Source organism: Scyliorhinus torazame, chromosome 4, assembly GCF_047496885.1.
Source record: "Scyliorhinus torazame isolate Kashiwa2021f chromosome 4, sScyTor2.1, whole genome shotgun sequence".
Taxonomy (NCBI): domain Eukaryota; kingdom Metazoa; phylum Chordata; class Chondrichthyes; order Carcharhiniformes; family Scyliorhinidae; genus Scyliorhinus; species Scyliorhinus torazame.
Genome location: NC_092710.1, coordinates 38,194,768 through 38,216,921, shown reverse-complemented (window position 1 = coordinate 38,216,921; position 22,154 = coordinate 38,194,768). Strand labels below are relative to the sequence as shown.

Sequence of the window (22,154 nt, the reverse complement as noted above, 5' to 3'; positions counted from 1 at the left end):
GTGCCCATTGTGCGTAAACGAGGGGGGGGTGATAGCAGCGACTGCGCGTGCCTGGCACACGGCGGCGAAGTGCCCCTTCTTACCGCAAGCCTTATAAAGGGCAGCGCGGGCCGGGCAGCATTGGCGGGGGTGTTCTTGCTGGCCGCAAAAATAACATTGGGGACACCCGGGGTTAGCTGGCTGGTGTGTGGTGCAGGCGTATTGGGTGGGTAAGGGCCCCGCTGGGACGGCCAGCTGTGGGGTTCACGAAGGGAAGGAGGGGTGGGCCGCGCTGCTGGGGGCGTTGGCCTGAGTATTTCGCGAGGCGACCATCATAGAGAGCGTGAGCTTCTTTGTCTCTGCGAGATCGAGTGTGGCCCCTTCTAAACGTCGCCGGCGTATGAGGTCCGACCCAATCCCCGTAACAAAAGCGTCCCGCATGAGGAGGTTAGAATGTTCAGTGGCCGTAATGGCCTGACAGTCACAGTCCCGGACTAGTGGGATTAGGGCCCGCCAGAAGTCTTCTATGGGCTCACCAGGGAGTTGAGAGTGAGTGGCGAGTACATGCCTGGCGAAGAGCGTGTTCGTCCGCTGGGCGTAGTTTTCTTTAAGTAGCGCCATGGCTTCAGCGTAGTTTGGCGCGTCCTGGATCAGCGGAAAGACATTGGAGCTCAACCCCGAGTACAGTATCTGTATTTTCTGAGCCTACGGAACAGGGTGTGGTGCAGACCTGATGTACGCCTCGAAACAAGTTAGCCAGTGCTGAAAGTCCTTTTTGGCATTGCTTGAATACGGATCCAGCTGCAGACGATCAGGCTTGATACGGAGGTCCATCTTCTGAAAATCTTAGAGCAATAAATTGATGCACGATCAATTGGACAAAGACGAGAGTTGAATACAACTGAGGCTTTATTGTTCTAAGATACGTGGCCTCCCACAGCAGCTGGTGAAATGTTTGCTGCACGGTGATGTGTTGGGTGTTTTGGATCCGTGGAACACATAAAGGCTACCAACACTTAAAATAGAACAACACTATTTTATTAAGCTAGAAGCTGTTGAACGTACTTTCACTGTGGGTTAACACGATGTTAGATTAAACTAAAGACCTATGCCTATCCTGACCAGTCTATGCACTCAGCACATGGTGAAGATCTGTGCTGTAAGCTGTAAGCTCTGTCCTTCTGAGAGGCTGCATCCCGAATGAGCGGGAAAACTGATGCCCTCTGTCTTTATAGTGAGTGTGCTCTAACTGGTGATTGGCTGTGGTGTTGTGTGTGTTGCTTGGTCTTTCTGTGTGTCCATCAGTGTATGTCTCTGCACCACGACATACTGTTGTATATTATGACATCCCCCCTTTTATAAAAAAATGTATGTGTGTGGCAATAAATAATGTGTGGTGATAATGATCCGAACTATGTGTGGGGTGCGAAGACATATGTACAGGACTATGTACATGAGAACTAAGCTATTTACATGGGAAGGTGCCTGGTGCAGAGCAATATGCAACAAGAGTAACGAGATCAACATTATATACAAACCAGGGAAACGGTCAAACAAAGCAACAAAATAATTCAGAGAGTCCATAAATTCGACAAGTTCATAAATGTAGTCTCTGAGGCGACAAATTCTGGTTGACCGCCTCAAGGGTGGGCCGAGAGCCGCCGGTTCAGGAGCGGGCTGGACAGCGTCAAAGTCAGGGGGAGGTAGAGTGACAGGAGGCTCTGCATAGTCCATGGCAGGGTCAGCAGGAGGGCGAGGCGACACTGGAGGATCACCTGGCAAGCGTGGAATGAGGCGAAGGGCGCATCGATTGCGGCGCAGAATAGAGCCATCCAGTAGACGAACCAGGAACGAGTTTACAGACTGAAATATTTCGAAATTTCCCAACTAATGCTCTGTATCTCGTGACCCTTCGCCGTCTCAAATTCCCCTTTGCTCCTGCCCCTTCCCCAACTTTCACTCACCTTTTACGTTTTGTTCTGCGAGGACCCAATCTGTTAAACGCGCGTTTCTCTCACTCACCGCCTTTTCTCAATACCCATTCGGCGCTGTGACACTTGTTCGAATTTCACCTTGGCAAAACGTGCCACTCACCACACCAACAGCCATTCTGTATCCAATTCCTTCATCTTAGAACATTGACACAACATTTCCTGGACATCATTATGGTCACTCCACCACAATCTGCAATTTCAAAATACAAAAAGCAATAAACTAGCGCTCCATAATTTCAGCTCTCATCCAATTCCCGTGAAACTGGGTGTGGTGTGGATTTCTGGAACTCTGCAGTCCATGTGGTGTAGGTGCACCCAGAAAGCGGTTAGGAAGGAAGCTCCATGATTTGTACCCAACAAGAGTGAGTGAATGGGAAATGGTTCCAAGTGAATATGGCGCGTGTTCCTTGGAGGGGAATCTGCAGGCAGCGGCGGAGTTAGCAATCGGCGCTGACAATACTTGTTTTGTCAATGAAAATAATATTGCAGTTACACTTCAATACAAAGTCGGTACAAACTACCATTGCAGAACATCGCATTGCCTGCTAGCATTCTCAATGAATTCAGAAAACAAAGTGAAATGTATTTAAATATAAATGTGATGGAATTTATTGGAACATAACAATGAGGTTTAACTGAACAGCAGCAACGGACAGATCCAAAGAGCTCCCTTTATTGGGACTGGATCAAATTCAATTTCTGATCATGTCGGAATTCAGATTCAACTCGCCTAAAAGCTCAAAATCAGCAAACAAATGGAGAAAATAAATCAGCATAACGCAAATATTTCAGGGATCAATCTTAAAGCGATGAACAGAGATTTCTCCTTGTAATGATGGTATTATTCACACAGAAGATAATAGAGGAAACCTTGAACCCCGTGGAGTGCAAAGGCGATGGACCTTGGCTGGAAACTGGGATTGGATCAGACAGGGGTTTGAGGGGTAGCAGAGGCACAATGGGCCGATGGGCTTCTTTCTAAGTGGATTCACTCGATGAGTTCAGGTCAGCGTCGATCATTGGGATTTAAAATGATCGCTCGAACAGAGACTTAAACCCTGGACCCTCAGATTAAAAGTCTGATGCTCTACCGACTGAGCTATCCAGACTATGAACGATACCGCCTGTAGTGGCCGCTTTCCCCCTTCGCTGTTGCTCCTCTCGTTTCGCTGTTGCCCCTCTTTCCTCTGCTGATGTTGTGCCTCTCCTGCAGAACAAACAGCTGCTTCCTTTGCCCTGCGCCACTCTCTGAATCCGAACGGCATATCAGCAGCTCCGCCTCTGGATTCAGGGCGAGTTCAGAGCTGTGCTGCTCTTCGGCGCTTCCCTCCGATACTCCGCCCACCGAGTCCCTTTCCTGGAGACTGGTTATTCCCAGTTGGGTTTGGGACAGTCACTTCCTGATTCTGAACGACTCAACATTCTGACTCAAGATTCGCTGCGTCCAGCACGCTTACTTCAAAACTGTTCTTTACAAAAGCGAAACCTCCCCTTTGCCGTACCGGCCGCCCCGAACAGGCGCCGACATGTGTCGAATAGGGGCTTTTCACAGGAACTTAATTGAAGCCGACTCATGACAATAAGCGATTTCCATTTCATTTTCATTTCATTAAACGCTCTTTCATTTTGAGTCTTTTTCGAGAATTGCCTGACTCAAAGAGAAAAAATTGTGCACAATCAGCTGAACGCGACTTTGTGGGACACGCAAACATGTTATACAGCAAGTCAGGTGTTGACAGCTGATCCATTCCCATCAAATAGACGCTTTACAAAGGTTGCGGAGTGATGGAACAATCACAAACTCAGGTCATATAAGGAGTGGAGCTGCCGCCTGCTGGTTCCATGGTGTAGTGGTTATCACGTCTACTTTACACGCAGCAGGTCATGGTTTCGAGCCCCAGTGGAACCATTGCTGCTTTTGGACAAGTTGTGACCAATTGAATTTCCATGTGAACAGAAATATAACCACGAAAGAGAAAATGCTGGAAAATCTCAGCAAGTCTGGCAGCATCTGTAGGGAGAGCAAAGAGCTAATGTTTCGAGTCCGATGACTCTTTGACAAAGCTAACAGACAGAGAAAGTGAGAAATATTTATACTGTGGAGTGAGAAAGAAAGATGAGCCATAGCCACAGAAACACAGGGAAACCGGGTGCCAATGGCCACAGAAACCCAGGGGACAGAGTGCAGAATGGCTTTGAATTAAGAAAACAAAGTGAAATGTATTTAAATATAAATGTGATGGAATTTATTGGAACATAACACTGAGGTTTAACTGAACAGCAGCAACGGACAGATCCAAATAGCATCCTTTATTGGGACTGGATGAAATTCAATTCCTGATCATGTCGGAATTCAGATTCAACTCGCCTATAAGCTCAAAATCAGCAGAAAAATGATAATAAAGCAGCACAATGCAAATATTTCTGGGATCAATCTTAAAGCGATGAGCAGAGATTTCGCCTTGTAATTATGGTATTATTCACACAAAGGAGAATAGATGAAACTTTCAACCCCGTGGAATGCAAAGGCGACGGTCCTTGGCTGGAAACTGGGATTGGAAAAGACAGGGGTTTGAGGGGTAGCAGAGGCACAATGGGCCGATGGGCTTCTTTCTCAGTTGATTCACCCGATGAGTTCACGTCAGCATCGATTATTGGGATTTAAATTGATCGCTGGAACAGGGACTTGAACCCTGGATCCTCAGATTAAAAGTCTGATGTTGTACCGACTGAGCAATCCGGGCTGTGAGTAATCCCGCTTGTAGTGACCGCATTCCCACTTCGCTGTTGCTCATCTCGCCCCGCTGTTGCCCCTCTTTCCTCTGCTTATGCTGTGCGTCTCCTCCAGAACAAACAGCTGCTTCCTTTGCATTGCGCCACTCTCTGAATCCGGACAGCATATCAGCAGCTCCGCCTCTGGATTCAGGGCGTTCAGAGCTGTGCTGCTCTTCGACGCTTCACTCCAATACTCCGCCCACCGAGTCCCTTTCCTGGAGACTGGTTATTCCCAGTTGGGTTTGGGACAGTCACTTCCTGATTCTGAACGACTCAACATTCTGACTCAAGGTTCGCTGCATCCAGCACGCTTGATTCAAAACTGATCTTTACAAAAGCGAAACCACCCCTTTGCCTAACAACTTCCGCGCCATACCGGCCTCCTCGAACATGCGCCGGAATGTGGTGACTAGGGGCTTTTCACAGTAACATAATTGAAGCCTACTCGTGACAATCAGCGATTTTCATTTCATTTTCATTTCATGAAACGCTCTTTCATTTTGAGTCTTTTTCGAGAATTGCCTGACTCAAAGAGAAAAAATTGGGCACAATCAGCTGAACGCGACTTTGTGGGACACGCAAACATGTTATACAGCAAGTCAGGTGTTGACAGCTGATCCATTCCCAACAAATCGACGCTTTACAAATGTTCCGGAGCGATGGAACAATCACAAACTCCAGTCATATAAGGAATGCAGCTGGCGCCAGCTGGTTCCATGGTGTAGTGCTTATCACGTCTGCTTTACACGTAGCAGGTCTTCGGTTCGAGCCCCATTGGAACCATTGCTGATTTTGGACAAGTTGTGACCAATTGAATTTCCATGTGAACAGAAACACAACCACGAAAGAGGAAATGCTGGAAAATCTCAGCAAGTCTGGCAGCATCTGTAGGGAGAGTAAAGAGCTAACGTTTCGAATCCGTTGACTCTTTGTCAAAGCTAAAAGACAGAGAAATTGGGAAATATTGATACTGTGGAGTGAGAAAGAAAGATGAGCCATAGCCACAGAAACCCAGGGAAACCGGGTGCTAATGGCCACAGAAACCCAGGGGACAGAGTGCAGAATGGCTTTGAATTCAGAAAACAAAGTGAAATGTATTTTAATGTAAATGTGATGGAATTTATTGGAACTTAACGATGAGGTTTAACTGAACAGCAGCAACGGACAGATCCAAAGAGCATCCTTTATTGGGACTGGGTCAAATTCAATTGCTGATCATGTCGGTATTCAGATTAAACGCGCCAAAAAGCTCAAAATCAGCAAAAAAAAAGATAATAAATCAGCACAACGCAAATATTTCAGGTATCAATCTGAAAGCGATGGGCAGAGATTTCTCCTTGTAATGATGGTATTATTCACACAACAGAGAAGATAAAATCTTGAACCCCGTGGAATGCAAAGGCGACGGTCCTTGGCTGGAAACTGGGAATGAAACAGACAGGGGTTTGAGGGGTAGCAGAGGCACAATGGGCCGATGGGCTTCTTTCCCAGTTGATTCACTCGATGGGTTCACGTCAGCATCGATCATTGGGATTTAAAATGGTCGCCCGAACAGGGACTTGAACCCTGGACCCTCAGATTAAAAGTCTGATGCTCTACCGACTGAGCTATACGGGCTGGGAGTGATCCCATCTGTAGTGACCGCATTCACACTTCGCTGTTGCTCCTCTCGCTCCGCTGTTGCTCCTCTTTTCTCTGCTTATGCTGTGCCTCTGCTCTAAAACAAATTCACTCCAGTAACACTGGGCTGGTTGCCTGCAAACATATGAGGCAAGTAGATCATTTCATGACGGAGTTGTTTTGTTGTCACGTACGAGGATCGAACCCGCGACCTCGGCGTTTTTAGCACCACGCTGTAATCATTGAGCTAACCGGCCATTTCCATACGAGCACCTCGTGTGACCATGTCGATTCCAAATTTAGTCCAGTCGTGAATGGAGAATTGAGTATTCTTTCCTGACTGATCGCGAACAAGCTGGATTGCGCAAATTTGCCTTTTGTTAATTCCACCGTTTAGGTTGCCAGCAAGCCGTAAGGATTTGCTTTCCCCTAGAACTTTCTCACCAACACTAACGCTGGCTTCCGCATTGTTGAACACATTGTGCCTGGAGCATCTCCCAATCTGCAAACATTCTCCTCATCAAATTTCTCATGTATTCATCTTTATGATCGAAATTTCACAGTAACTTATTGGCACTGTTAATGTACGCCTACTTGTGACAGTAAAGATTATTATTATTCTAGCACGGGATGTGCTACGGCTCACATTTCCAGTACTTGTCCGCAAAAGCCTTTGGGCGGCTTTCTTCATTGAAAGAGTAAAATCAGCTGACCCTGTGAATTCAAAATCCAGTCGAAATGTAACCGTGCCGCAATAAAGTGCGTGCGGATTATTCAGTAAGAAGTCTCACAACACCATATTAAAGTCCAACAGGTTGATTTGAAATCGTGAGCTTTGGCAGCGCTGTGCCTTCATCAGGTAAAGTGGTCCTTCATCACTTCAACTGATGAAGGGACGGCGCTGCCAAAGCTTGTGATTTCAAATAAACCTGTTGCTGTTACACTTCTTGTTGCTGTCACACTTCTTTCTATATCCAGCGCCAGCATCTCAACATCATGCAAATTATTTGCCATTGCAGGACAGGCGCTCAAATTAGTCCGAATGGACGGCTGCTGCTTCAGCACGAAATGATGATGAGCCAGCTGAATTTTAAATTGGGGTAAATGGTTCGGGTATTTAGAAGCTAAGGACATTAACCTGGAGATCATGCGTCGTCTCTCAATAGATTAGCAAACAAGTATACTTCTCGCCTTAAGGTATTTTGATCGTTCCAGACGAAGTTTCAGTGTAATTACCTGAGGAAGGAGCAGCGCTCCGGAAGCTAGTGACATCGGAACAAACCTGTTGGACTTTAACCTGGTGTTGTAAGACTTCTTACTGTGCTCACCCCAGTCCAACGCCCGCATCTCCACATCAGTGTAATTAGCACCACATTATAAATGGGTAGTGCAGCTTTTTGAAAAAGACATTTCGAAGCATCAAATGTATTTGGCGTAGCCAGCAAACGACTGCATGTTAAGCAATCGGTTTGTTGAAGGTGGCAGCATTTGAGTCAAATTACTGGCAAGAGGGTTAGTAATTCCTGCACAGCGCTGCTGATCTATTCAATGCCGCAATTTCAAGATAGGCTGATGTGACATCGTACCGTGGCTATTTGCAATGCTGCCTGGAGCAGATTCGCCTGAAATATTGCAATGAAGGAGACGTAAAACACAGTTCAGAGCGACGTGAATTGTCATCTGCAGGAGTTCGCTATTGATTAGGAGACGTTGGACACATTTGTGACACAGAAATGTATAAGAACGACAGTTTCTCAGAAAAAGTGGCAGATACTGTCCAAGAGGCGCGAAACAGTTAAAGGGGACTCTGCGCCTCCGCAGCGGAGTCAAAATGCCGCTCCAGCTTGCCGGAAAAGTGGAGATTATTTCACTATGTTGTTACGTCGTTGGCCAGTACGGGGATCAAACCCGCGACCTTGGCGTTATTAGCACCACGCTCTAACCATCTGAGCTAACCGCCCATTTATGCGTTTTGGGCTGGAGTGACCATGCCGTTTCCAAATTCACTCCAGTCCTGAATGGTGGGCTCGTCTGACATGTTGCGGGGCTATTTCCAACGTTGTCTGGAGCAGATTTGCCTGAAAATTGCAGGAATTGGAGGTAAGACATTGTTCAGAACGACGTGAATTGTCATCGCTGTAGACTAGGAAACTTTGGAAACATGTTACCGACTAGTTTGTGGCGCAGAAATGTAAAAGAATGCAAAAGTGGCAGATATTATCCAAGAGGAGTCAAGCGGATAAAAGGGAGCCTGCGCTGCCTCAGGTCAGTAATAATGCTGCGACAGTAGCACTGGGCTGGTTGCCCAGTGACATGAGGCAAGCATGTCATTTCGTGACGGAATGGTTTTGTTGACCCGTACGAGGATCGGCCCCGCCCACCTTGGCTTTATTGGGACCACGCTCCAACCATTGAGCTAACGGCCTTGTACGGATGATCACCTCGTGTGACCATGTCGATTCCAAATTTAGTTCAGTCGTGAATGGAGAATTGAGTATTCTTTCCTGACTGATCGCGAACAAGCTGGATCGGGCGAATTTGCCTTTTGTAAATTCCACCCTTTAGGTTGCCAGCAAGCCGTAAGGATTTGCTTTCCCCTTGAACTTTCTGCACGTTTCCAACTGGCAAACTTCTCACCAACACTTACACTGGCTTCGGCATTGTTGAACACATTGTGCCTGGAGCCTCGCCCAATCTGCAAACTTCCTCCTCATCAAATTTCTCATGTATTCATCTTTATGATCGCAATTTCACAGTAATCTATTGGCAGTGTTAATGTACGCCTACTTGTGACAGTAAATATTGTTATTATTCTAGCACGTGATGTGCTACGGCTCACATTTCCAGTACTTGTCCGCAAAAGCCTTTGGACGGCTTTCTTCATTGAAAGAGTCAAAGCAGCTGACACTGTGAATTCAAAATTCAGTCGAAATGTAACCGTGCCGCAATAAAGTACGTGCGGATTATTCAGTAAGAAGTCTCACAACACCATATTGAAGTCCAACAGGTTGATTTGAAATCGTAAACGTTGGCAGCGCTGTCCCTTCATCAGGTAAAGTGGTCCTTCATCACTTCGACGGATGAAGGGACGGCGCTGCCAAAGCTTGTGATTTCAAATAAACCTGTTGCTGCCACACTTCTTGTTGCTGTCACACTTCTTTCTGTATCCAGCGCCAGCATCTCAACATCATGCAAATTATTTGCAATTGCAGGACAGGCGCTCACATTAGTCCGAATGGACGGCTGCTGCTTCAGCACGAAATGATGATGAGCCAGATGAATTTTGAATTGGCGTAAATGGTTCGGGGATTTACAAGCTAAGGACATTAACCGGGAGATCATGCGTCGCCTCTCAGTAGATTAGCAAACAAGTATACTTCTCGCCATAAGGTATTTTGATCGTTCCAGACGTGTTTCGGTGTAATTACCTGAGGAAGGAGCAACGCTACGGAAGCTAGTGACATCGGAACAAACCTGTTGGACTTTAACCTGGTGTTGTAAGACTTCTTACTGTGCTGTCCCCAGTCCAACGCCCGCATCTCCACATCAGTGTAATTAGCACCACATTATAAATGGGCAGTGCAGCTTTTTGAAAAAGAAATTTCGAAGCATCAAATGTATTTGGCGTAGTCAGCAAACGACTGCATGTTAAGCAATCGGTTTGTTGAAGGTGGCAGCATTTGAGCCAAATTACTGGCAAGAGGGTTAGTAATTCCTGCACAGCGATGCTGATCTATTCAATGCCGCAATTTCAAGGTCGGCTGATGTGACATCGTACCGTGGCTATTTACAACGCTGCCTGGAGCACATTCGCCTGAAATATTGCAATGAAGGAGACGTAAAACACAGTTCACAGCGACGTGAATTGTCATCTGCAGGAGTTCGCTATTGATTAGGAGACGTTGGACACATTTGTGACACAGAAATGTAAAAGAACGACAGTTTCTCAGTGAAAGCGGCAGATACTGTCCAAGAGGCGCCAAGCAGTTGAACGGGACTCTGCGCCGCCGCAGCGGAGTTAAAATGCCGCTCCATCTTGCCGGAAATGTGGAGATCATTTCAATATATGGTTATTTCGTGTGCCAGTACGGGGAACGAACTCGCGACTTTTGTATTATTAGCGCCACGCTCTAACCATCTGAGCTAATCGGCCATGTATGCGTTGTTGGCTGGAGTGACCATGTCGTTTCCAAATTCACTCCAGTCCTGAATGGTGGGCTCGTCTGACATGTTGCGTGGCTATTTCCAACATTGGCTGGAGCAGATTTGCCTGAAAATTGCAGGAATTGGAGGTAAGACATTGTTCAGAACGACGTGAATTGTCATCGCTGTAGACTAGGAAACTTTGGAAACATGTTACCGACACGTTTGTGGCGCAGAAATGTAAAAGAATGAAAAAGTGGCAGATATTATCCAAGAGGAGTAAAGCAGATAAAAGGGACCCTGAGCTGTCTCAGGTCAGTTATAATGCCGCGACCGTAGCACTGGGCTGGTTGCCTGAAAACATATGAAGCAAGCAGATCATTTCGTGACGGAGTTGTTTTGTTGACCCGTACGAGGGTCGGCCCCGCGACCTTGGCTTTATTGGAACCACGCTCCAACCATTGAGCTAACCGGCCATATACAGATGATGACCTCGTGTGACCACGTCGATTCCAAATTTAGTCAAGTCGTGAATGGAGAATTGAGTCTTATTTCCTGACTGATCGCGAACAAGCTGGATCGGGCGAATTTGCCTTTTGTAAATTCCACCCTTTAGGTTGCCAGCAAGTCGTAAGGATTTGCTTTCCCTTGAACTTTCTGCACGTTTCCAACTGACAAACGTCTCACCAACACTTACGCTGGCTTCGGCATTGTTGAACACATTGTGCCTGGAGCATCGCCCAATCTGCAAACTTTCTCCTCATCAAATTTCTCATGTATTCATCTTTATGATCGAAATTTCACAGTAACTTATAGGCAGTTATAATGTACGCCTACGTGTGACAGTAAAGATTGTTATTATTCTAGCACGGGATGTGCTACGGCTCACATTTCCAGTACTTGTCCGCAAAAGCCTTTGGGCGGCTTTCTTCATTGAATGAGTAAAAGCAGCTGACCCTGTGAATTCAAAATCCAGTCGAAATGTAACGGTGCCGCAATAAAGTGCGTCCGGATTATTCAGTAAGAAGTCTCACAGCACCATATTAAAGTCCAACAGGTTGATTTGAAATCGTAAACTTTGGCAGCGCTGTGCCTTCATCAGGTAAAGTTGCCCTTCATCACTTCAACTGATGAAGGGACGGCGCTGCCAAAGCTTGTGATTTCAAATAAACCTGTTGCTGTCACACTTCTTTCTGTATCCAGCGCCAGCATCGCAACATCATGCGAATTATTTGCAATTGCAGGACAGGCGCTCACATTAGTCCGAATGGACGGCTGCTGCTTCAGCACGAAATGATGATGAGCCGGCTGAATTTTAAATTGGGGTAAATGGTTCGGGGATTTACAAGCTAAGAACATTAACCGGGAGATCATGCGTCGCCTCGCAATAGATTTGCAAACAAGCATACCTCTCGCCTTAAGGTATTTTGATCGTTCCAGACGTGTTTCAGTGTAATTACCTGAGGAAGGAGCAGCGCTCCGGAAGCTAGTGACATCGGAACAAACCTGTTGGACTTTAACCTGGTGTTGTAAGACTTCTTACTGTGCTCGCCCCAGTCCAACGCCCGCATCTCCACATCAGTGTAATTAGCACCACATTATAAATGGGTAGTGCAGCTTTTAGAAAAAGACATTTCGAAGCATCAAATGTATTTGGCGTAGTCAGCAAACGACTGCATGTTAAGCAATCGGTTTGTTGAAGGTGGCAGCATTTGAGCCAAATTACTGGCAAGAGGGTTAGTAATTCCTGCACAGCGCTGCTGATCTATTCAATGCCGCAATTTCAAGGTAGGCTGATGTGACATCGTACCGTGTCTGTTTGCAACGCTGCCTGGAGCAGATTAGCCTGAAATATTGCAATGAAGGTGACGTAAAGCACAGTTCAGAGCGACGTGAATTGTCATCTGCAGGAGTTCGCTATTGATTAGGAGACGTTGGACACATTTGTGACACAGAAATGTAAAAGAACGATCGTTTTTCAGAAAAAGAGGCAGATACTGTCCAAGAGGCGCCAAGCAGTTAAAGGGGACTCTGCGCCGCCGCAGCGGAGTCAAAATGCCGCTCCAGCTTGCCGGAAAAGTGGAAATTATTTCACGATATGGTTATTTCGTTGGCCAGTACGGGGATTGATCCCGCGACCTTGGCGTTACTAACACCACGCTCAAACCACCTGAGCTAACCCGCCATGCATGTACTGTTGGCTGGAGTGACCATGCCGTTTCCAAATTCACTCCAGTCCTGAATGGTGGGCTCGTCTGACATGTTGCGTGGCTATTTCCAACGTTGCCTGGAGCAGATTTGCCTGAAAATTGCAGTAATTGGAGGTAAGACATTGTTCATAATGACGTGAGTTGTCACCGCTGTAGACTAGGAAACTTTGGAAACATGTTACCGACACGTTTGTGGCGCAGAAATGTAAAAGAATGAAAAAATGGCAAATATTATCCAAGAGGAGTCAAGCAGATAAAAGGGAGCCTGCGCTGCCTAAGGTCAGTAATAATGCCGCGACAGTAGCACACGTCAGTTTGCCTCTAAACATATGAGGTAAGCAGATCACTTCGCGACAGAGTTGTTTTGTGGACCCGTACGAGGATCAAACCCGCGACCTTGGCGTTATCAGCACCACGCTCTAACGATTGAACTGCACACAACATCCCAAGTGGGGGTGTACCAATGTCTTGTACAACTTCAACAAGACGTCCCAACTCCTGTATTCAATGTTCTGACCAATGAAACCAAGCATGCTGAATGCCTTCTTCACCACCCTGTCCACCTGCGACTCCACCTTCAAGGAGCTATGACCCTGTACTCCGAGATCTCTTTGTTCTGTAACTCTCCCCAACGCCATACCATTAACTGAGTAGGTCCTGGCCTGATTTGATCTGCCAAAATGCATCACCTCACATTTATCAAAATTAAACTCCATCTGCCATTCGTCGGCCCACTGGCCTAATTGATCAAGATCCCGTTGCAATCCTAGATAACCTTCTTCACTATCCACTGTGCCACCAATCTTGGTATCATCTGCAAACTTACTAACCATGCCTCCTAACTTCTCATCCAAATCATTAATATAAATCACAAATAACAGTGGACCCATCACCGATCCCTGAGGCACACCACTGGTCACAGGCCTCCAGTTTGAAAAACAACCCTCTACAACCACTCTCTGTCTTCTGTCGTCCAGCCAATTTTGAATCCAATTGGCAACATCAACCTGGATCCCGTGAGCTTTAACCTTCTGCAACAACCTACCATGCGGTACCTTGTCAAAGGCTTTGCTAAAGTCCATGTAGACAACGTCTACTGCACTGCCCTCATCTACCTTCTTGGTCACCCCCTCAATAAACTCAATCAAATTTGTGAGACATGATTTTCCACGCACAAAGCCATGCTGACTGCCCCGAATCAGTCCTTGCCTCTCTAAATGCTTGTAGATCCTGTATCTAAGAATACCTTCGAGCAACTTACCTACTACAGACGTTAGGCTCACCGGTCTGTAGTTCCCAGGCTTTTCACTGCTGCCCTTCTTCAACAAGGGCACAACATTCGCTACTCTCCAATCGTCAGGCACCTCACCTGTGGCTGCCGATGATTCAAATATCTCTGACAGGGGACCTGCAATTTCCTCCCTAGCCTCCCACAACATCCTGGGATACATTTCATCAGGTCCTGGGGATTTATCTACCTTGATGCGCTTTAAGACTTCCAGCACCTCCTCCTCTGTAATATGCACACTTCTCAAGACATCTCTATTTATTTCCCTTAGTTTCCTAACATCCATGCCTTTCTCCACCGTGAATACCAATGAGAAATATTCATTCAGGATCTCACCCAACTCTTGAGGCTCTGCACATAGATGCCCTTGTTGATCCTTACGCGGCCCTACTCTGTCCCTAGTTACTCTTTTTCCCTTTATGTATCTGTAGAAGCTCTTTGGATTCTCCTTCGCATTATTTGCCAAAGTAATTTCATGTCCCCTTTTTGCCCTCCTGATTTCCCTCTTAACACTATTTCGACAATCTCTATACTCTTCAAGGGATCCACTTGATCCCAGTTGTTTATGTACGTCATATGCCTCCTTCTTTTTTTTGACCAGAGTCTCAATATCTCGAGTCATCCAGGGTTCCCTACTTCTACCATCCTTGCCCTTCACTCTAATGGGAATGTGCTTACCCTGAACCCTGTTTAACACATTTTTAAAAGCCTCCCATTTACAAGCCGTCCCTTTGCCTGCCAAAAGTCTCTCCCAATCTACCTCTGAAAGTTCCTGTCTGATACCATCAAAATTGGCCTTGCCCCAATTAAGAATTTTAACTCTTGGGCCAGACCTATCATTCTCCATAGCTGTCTTAAAACTAATGGAGCTATGGTCACTTGTCCCAAAGTGATCCCTCACTAACACTTCTGTCACTTGCCCTTCCTTATGTCCCAAGACGAGGTCAAGTTTTGCCCACTCTCTAGTCGGTCCATCCATATACTGAATGAGAAATTCCTCCTGAATACACTCAACAAGTTTCCCTCCATCCAAGCCCCTAATGCTATGGCGGTCCCAGTCAATGTTGGGAGAGTTTAAGTCCCCTACTATTACCACCCTATTTTTCTTGCAGCTATCTGTAATCTCCTTACATATTTGCTCCTCAATTTCCCGCTGACTATTTGGGAGCCTGTAGTACAGTCCTGTCAAGGTGATCTCTCCCTTCTTATTTTTCAGTTCCACCCATACAGACTCAGTTGGCGAACCCTCGGATTTATCCCCTGTAAGTACTGCCGAGATGTGCTCCCTAATCAAAAACGCCACTCCCCCTCCTCTCTTACCTCCTGTTCTATCCTTTCTATAGCGTCTGAACCCCAGAACATTGAGCTGCCAGTCCTGCACCTCCCTTAGCCATGTTTCAGTCATAGCTATAATATCCCAGTCCCATGTGCCCATCCATGCCCTGAGTTCATCCGCTTTGCCCGTCAGGCCCCTTACATTGAAATAAATGCAGTTTAATGTCGACTTTCCCTGCTCTCTGCCCTGCTTTCTCCGGTCTTGCTTTACACACTCTCACTTCCTGCCTTTTGATTCCGTCCCCACTGACTTCCTACATCGGTTCCCATCCCCCTGCCACATTAGTTTAAACCCTCCCCAACTGCACTTGCAAATTAGCAATTCTGTCAGATTTCAGATTCAACTCGCCTAAAAGCTCATAATCAGCAAAAAAATAATAATAAATCAGCATAACGCAAATATTTCAGGGATCAATCTTAAAGCGATGGGCAGAGATTTCTCCTTGTAATGATGGCATTATTCACACAAAGGAGAATAGATGAAACCTTGAACACCGTGGAATGCAAAGGCGACGGTCCTTGGCTGGAAACTGGGATTGGAATAGACAGGGGTTTGAGGGGCAGCAGAGGCACAATGGGCCGATGGGCTTCTTTCCCAGTGGATTAACTCGATGAGTTCAGGCCAGCGTCGATCCTCGGGATTTAAAATGATCGCTCGAACAGGGACTTGAACCCTGGACCCTCAGATTAAAAGCCTGATGCTCTACCGACTGAGCTACCCGGGCTGTGAGCAATGTTGCATGTAGTGACCTCATTCCCCCTTCGGTGTTGCTCCTCTCGATCCGTGTTGCCCGTATTTCCTCTTCTTATGCTGTGCCTCTCCTCCAGAAGAAACCGCTGCTTCCTTTGCCCTGCGCCACTCTCTGAATCCGGACAGCATATCAGCAGCTCCGCCTCTGGATTCAGGGCGAGTTCAGAGCTGTGCTGCTCTTCGGCGCTTCACTCCGATACTCCGCCCACCGAGTCCCTTTCCTGGAGACTGGTTATTCCCAGTTGGGTTTGGGACAGTCACTTCCTGACTCTCAATGACTCAACATTCTGACTCAAGGCACGCTTGCTTCAAAACTGTTCTTTACAAAAGCGAAACCTCCCCTTTGCCAAACAACTTCCGCGCCGTTCCGGCGTCCCCGAACAGGCGCCTGAATGTGGCGACGAGGGGCTTTTCACAATAACTTAATTGAAGCCCACTCGTGACAATAAGCAATTTTCATTTCATTTTCATTTCATTAAACACTCTTTCATTTTAAGTCTTTTTCGAGAATTGCCTGGCTAAAAGAGCCAGGAGTCCTGAAGTCCAAGGTGGCCTTCAGGACGCGCGACAACGCAGAATCACCGAGCAGAAACTTATAGCCAAGTTCCCACATGAGTGCGGCCTCAACCGAGACCTGGGATTCATGTCGCATTACATTCATCCCCACCATTTGGCCTGCGAAATCCTACCAGCTGTCCTGGCTTGACAAAATTCACACATCTTTAACCTGGGGTTACCACATCTCTGGATCTGTAAAGATTTAATCACCTGCTAATGGTCGCATTCCAAGCATTGTCTGGCATCTTTGAATCTGTCTATATATATGTTTCTGGAACATACCTCTTCATTCACCTGAGGAAGGAGCAGTCCCCGAAAGCTAGTGACATCGAAACAAACATGTCGGACTTCAACCTGGTGTTGTAAGACTTCGTACTGTGTTAAAATGAAAGACAAGAATAGAAAAGCAATCTGAACAACATGTTGTTTTATTATCTCTTACCGTCAAAGAGAGTTATCACACTCAGTAAAATATACATTTTGTTGCACACACGCTCCTACTGGCAGAGGTAGTGAGATCTGTAGCCTATCAATACTTTATTGAGTCCTGTGGGCAGCCGCTTTTAATATAATTAAGGAAACCAGAGGAGAAGTGACGGCTGCATTAATGGACTTACCCCTTTATTTGAAACAGCCATTCAGAGTCTACGTGCTTACTAATATTCTTGGCTGCGTGCAGTTGGGATCCGGAACAAGGGAAACTCTTTTTTACTTTCGCTGAGAACTTTTCAACTATTTACAGAATCAAATTATAATGAGGGCGCTAAAATAAACCGTTTGGACTCGTCCCCGGCTCTCCAAAGGAACATCATGACGTCCTGCGATTCCTGTCTTTCCCATATCCCCGGATTCCTATCAATTTATAGTCACTGTCAAATTATCCACGAATACCTGTCCACTTATCGAGATATGACTTGTAAAGTCCCCACATTTGTACTAAATAATCCAAATCTTTATGACCATTTGACCAATTTTGATTGCAAGCATGGGATATCGGTGACGGTCGCTGGCTAAACATTTACTGCACATCGCTGATTGTCCTTGAACTCAATGGTTTGCTCATCCATTTCTGAGGCGATTAAGGAGCCAACCACATCTCTGTCGATTTGGAGTGACATGTTGGCCAGGTCAGGTATGGACGGCAGAGTTCCTTCCTCAAAGGAAGTGATTTTTTAATAAATACATTACGGTTTGTCAACTGAACTCAAATCCCATTTACAGTGTTGCAATTGGAACTCGGATCCTCACAGTATGAACCTGGGTCTTTGGATTAGTTGTCTAGCAAGAGACAATACCACTGTGCTCCCACCTTCCCCGTGCTGAGCAAACCGGCGTTCAGCAAGCTTTTTCCATGTAGGGAAGAAAATAAGTTCAGAATTATCTCATTGCCACTCGCCAATTACCTGCCCTCTGGTATTTTGATGCTCATCTTTGGACAGATGAAAAGCAGCAGTGCTGTAAACACCAACCATTGACACACGAACCTAACAATGGGCAACCGTATTCGTAAAGCAGCAACGCCTTTCCACAGCAGAGACACACACCATCAGTTGGAAGGCGATTGATCACAGATATGTTTTTAGTTGCCCTCAGAATGGCATAAATACGTTCCATGCCACCACCAGACTAACCATGGATTACTCTCCAGAATTGGTTGCCTTCTTGGACACACTAACCTCCATCAAGGACGGTGGCCTCAGCACTTTGCTTTACCGCAAGCCCACGGATAACCTCACGATGCTCCACTTCTACAACTTCCACCCAAACCACATCAAAGAAGCTATCCCCTATGGACAAGCCCTCCGTGTACACAGGATCTGCTGAGGCGAGGAGGAACAAAACCGGCATCTACAAACACCGAAAGACGCCCTTGTAAGAATGGGATAAGGCGTTCAACTCATCGATCCACAGTTCCAACGTGCCAATGCAAAAAACCGCAGCGACCTCGTCAGAAGACAAACACGGGACACAACCGACAGAGCACCCTTCGTCGTCCAGTACGTCCCCGGAGCGGAGAAACTACGACATCTTCTTCACAGCCTTCAATGCGTCATCGCCGAAGATGAACATTTTGCCAAGGCCATCCCCACAACCCCTTGCCTTCAAACAACCGCACAACCTCAAACAGACCATTGTTTGAAGCAAACTCCCCAGCCTTCAGGAGTACAGCGACCACAACGCCACAGAACCCTGCTGTGGCAATCTCTGTAATACCTGCCAGATCATCGAAATTGGTACCTCCATTACGCATGAGAACACCATCCATCAAGGTATGCGGTACATACTTTTATGACTCGGCCAATGTCCTCTGCAGCATACGGTGCTGGAAATGATGTCCGCCGGCGTCATAGATTGGCGAGACCAAGCATACGCTGCGACAACGGACGAACGGACATTAAGCAAGACAGGAATGTTCCCTTCCAATCGTGGAACATTTCTGCAGTCAAGGACATTCAGCCTCTGATCTTTGGGAGAGCGTTCTCCATAACTTCCTTTAGGATACGTGACAACGCCAAGCAGAAACTGACAGCCGAGTTCTGCTGTGGGCAAGAGTACGGCCCCAACAGGGAGCTTGGAGTTACATTTACCCCCTACTATCTGGCCTGGGCTTCCGAAATCCTACCAACAGCACTGGCTTCAGACAATTCACACCTCTTTATCCTGTGATTATGCCTCTCCCCCGACGCACCGTCTGGACCTGTAAAGACTTATTTACCTGCAAAGACTCGCATTCAAAGTATCATCTTGCATCATTGAATTTGTCCATATGTCTGTTTGTGGAACCCACCTCTTCATTCACCTGATGAAGGATCTGCGCTCCGAAAGCTAGTGATTCGAAACAAACCTGTTGGACTGTAACATGGTGTTGTAAAAGTTCTTACTGTGTCCACCCCCAATTCAACGCCGGATTCTCCACACCATAATTTCACAAGAGCTCGTTCCAACAAGAGACTTTTCAAATCTTCGAACATGCTCTGCCATTCGATACCATGGTGGCTGATCTCCACTCTGCCTTAACACCAGCCCATTCTCCATAACCCCGCAACCCATTACCAAATAGAAACATATATCCTCCTTGAATTTACTCAAAGTCCCGGCATGCACTGCACTCTGGGTTAGTGAACCGCTCATCCTAAAACTGACCTCTCGTCCTAGAATATCTCACAAGAGGAAGCATCCACTCCACTCAACTTTATTAATTCATTTCATCATCTTATATATCTCCGTTAGACCACCTCTCATTCCTCTAATCTCAACAGAGTCTAGGCCTCAACTGCTCAATCTTACTTCACAAGACAAACTCTTTACCTCTAGAGTCCAGTGAGTCTCCTCTCACCTGCCCCTCTGAAGCAATTACATCCCTCCTCAAATATGGGATGCCAAAACTTTACACATTTCTCCAGATGCGGTTTCATCAACGCATTGTACATTTTCCAGTACCACGTCACTACTTTGTGCTCCATCCCATTAGCTATAAGGTCCATAAATCCATTTGCCTCATTGTTATCTGCTGTACATACTGTTCTGAGAATCGTTCACGAGGACACCCAGATCCCTCTGCACTGAAGCACGTTGAGATTTCTCTCCATTTAGATGGGGAAAGTAATAATTCCTCAAGGGGAACCGGTCAGTGTTGAATGAAGGAGTCCTGAATAAGGCAGTGGTAACGTGGGTGGGGGATATGGAAGTTAATACTTGCTATCAGTATTGGGGAGAGGGACCAAGAGAAAGCATTAATTAATCAAATCATTATTGGCGAATGTAGAGAGACATGACTGGTTGAATGGCTCATTCTGGAGTCGGTGCTGACATGATGGTCCGCATGACATTCCCCTACGCTGTAAATTTTCTGATTCTATGATTTAGAATTTATCACCAACACCCCCTCTCCCCCTGAGCTGGGTGGCGGTTGAGGGCGGAAAACGTTGCAGACTATGCTATCGTGGTAGGACTGGATAGATTTCCAGAGATTGAGAGACAATAAGCGACTGGGCGTGTTCAACCGATATTGAGGGTTGTAGGGATTTGAGGATGTTACCTCGGTGGGTGCAGTTTCAGTGACTGACAATGGTAGAATGATAGGGGGTTAAAGGGATTGAAGGTATTTCCTGATCAATGAAGATTGTAGGGGTTGGGAAAGTTTTGAAGGATAAATGGGAAAGCCAGACTATTGAGGTGTTTGGAAGCAGAGACAAAACTGTTAACTCTTGCTCTGCTGGATCGGGGTCTATCGGAGATCCGTAAATGGAGAGAATGATACCTGATTGAAACTTGGCACTACAGATGGCTCAGGACCAATTGGATTGTACGTTAAAGAGTGCATAACCTTTCTGTCCATGGTATTTGTGAGCGGCTTAATACATTCATTGGAGGAAGCATTATCAGACTATCCGTGTTTCTTTCACCTCCTCCAACCAAATAATTTTACACGCATTAAGGCACATCCGGGGAATGACCCACGGCAATGATCAACAAGAACCTTTTCGCTTTCTGCTCCCACCAATCGAAATCTGAATTCTCTTCCTGCACAATGTTTGCTCCCTGCCAATTTCTAAGACAAACGTGAGGAATACAGGCACATGGACTGGTTTAAGGGCTGTTTTATTAATTGACAAATTATATGCTAATTCACAAAACTCGAAAAACACATTAAAATGTCATTGCCCAAAGTCCAATGACATTCATGTTTTCTACATAGATTACCTTGCAATCTGAGTTGTTCTTGTACCAAAATAGAACATAAGACATGCAATGACACCTAATTTGCCCACATAGATCGTGTTGCACTTTAAAGTGCTTCAGTACAATTGTGATACATATGATTAAATGCGTCAATTCAATGTGAGCCATACGGTAAGAGAGAGTGTACACGATTCCCGTCACAAGGTGTATTTTGGGTTCGAGGTCGGAGCAAGCCAGGCTTCCAATTGTGACTCTGGGTCCATGCTTTAGAACGACCCTAAGCACATTGCCCTTGGGTCTGGAATGTGCCACTTTGTAGCACTTGGTCGGGAACAAAAATCAGCACCGGAAGGCGAAGACTCATCAGGAACCCATTTACCCCAACATCTTTTCACTGGCAGAGGAGGTTCTACTCAGCCTACTTCCACGGTTCCAGCTCTTGGTATGCAGGACCACAAGTCTACCTGAACATGCGAAGCATAATTCTTCCTCTTCCACCATTTCAGACAGTGCACCCCAGAAATCCACCGTTCTCCGGCTTTAAATGTTTGATGTTCTGGATGCTATGGGCGTTCGCAAACGCGCTGCGTTGTGGGGATATGATAAATTACTCTGGTTTGGCGGCCGTGATGTGCTGGACTTGACGAGCGTCCGCATGGGATTATTTTGTTAGTCTCTGGCATTTCCGTAAAATGCGATGTTCACGAAGCATGGTGCGTGAGCTTGAGGTGATGTATTATAGTCTCGTGAAGGATGTCCCTGAAAAAATATGGAGGTCTGCGCGTTGGAATGGTGGTGTTTTATAGAACCATCTCATT

The 22,154-nt window shown here is 46.3% G+C and overlaps 4 non-coding genes across 4 annotated transcripts; all 4 read right to left on the bottom strand.

The window, feature by feature from the left end:
* Positions 1 to 6,292: 6,292 nt before the first annotated feature.
* Positions 6,293 to 6,365, bottom strand: trnak-uuu (transfer RNA lysine (anticodon UUU)). The gene has a single exon. It is a non-coding gene; the product is annotated as a tRNA-Lys (tRNA).
* A 1,890-nt stretch (positions 6,366 to 8,255) lies between these two features.
* On the bottom strand, positions 8,256 to 8,329 carry trnai-aau (transfer RNA isoleucine (anticodon AAU)). Its single transcript has one exon. It is a non-coding gene; the product is annotated as a tRNA-Ile (tRNA).
* Positions 8,330 to 12,622: 4,293 nt separating this feature from the next.
* On the bottom strand, positions 12,623 to 12,696 carry trnat-agu (transfer RNA threonine (anticodon AGU)). Its single transcript has one exon. It is a non-coding gene; the product is annotated as a tRNA-Thr (tRNA).
* Positions 12,697 to 15,996: 3,300 nt separating this feature from the next.
* Positions 15,997 to 16,069, bottom strand: trnak-uuu (transfer RNA lysine (anticodon UUU)). The gene has a single exon. It is a non-coding gene; the product is annotated as a tRNA-Lys (tRNA).
* Between the last annotated feature and the right edge of the window lie 6,085 nt (positions 16,070 to 22,154).